Source organism: Brassica oleracea, chromosome C8 (assembly GCF_000695525.1).
Source record: "Brassica oleracea var. oleracea cultivar TO1000 chromosome C8, BOL, whole genome shotgun sequence".
In the NCBI taxonomy this organism is placed as follows: Eukaryota; Viridiplantae; Streptophyta; class Magnoliopsida; order Brassicales; family Brassicaceae; genus Brassica; species Brassica oleracea.
The window spans coordinates 24,881,287-24,881,630 of NC_027755.1; positions in this window are offsets into that span (position 1 = coordinate 24,881,287).

A 344-nucleotide genomic window follows, 5' to 3' on the forward strand; every position below is an offset into this window, starting at 1 on the left:
GGTTATATATATATTTTTTTTAAACGACTTTAAAATACAAAAATGAGGACACCTTATATGTTATATTTTTCTTATATATTAGAATTTTCTTATATGTTATATTTTGAATTTTTTTAAATGACTTTAAATTACAAAAATGTAAGTTTTCCTTAAGTATACGACTAAAAACATTAAAATGACATGTATCAATTCGATGGTTGATTTGAAAGTTTTCAAAACCATATGGAAGATAAAAGTCAAAATAATTTAACTGTGGAAACAATACTGTTCACATTTTTCAAGAATGTGTTGGAAGAAAAAAAATAAGGTTTTTATGTCATAATTTGTTTAAGGTCCACTAGAGA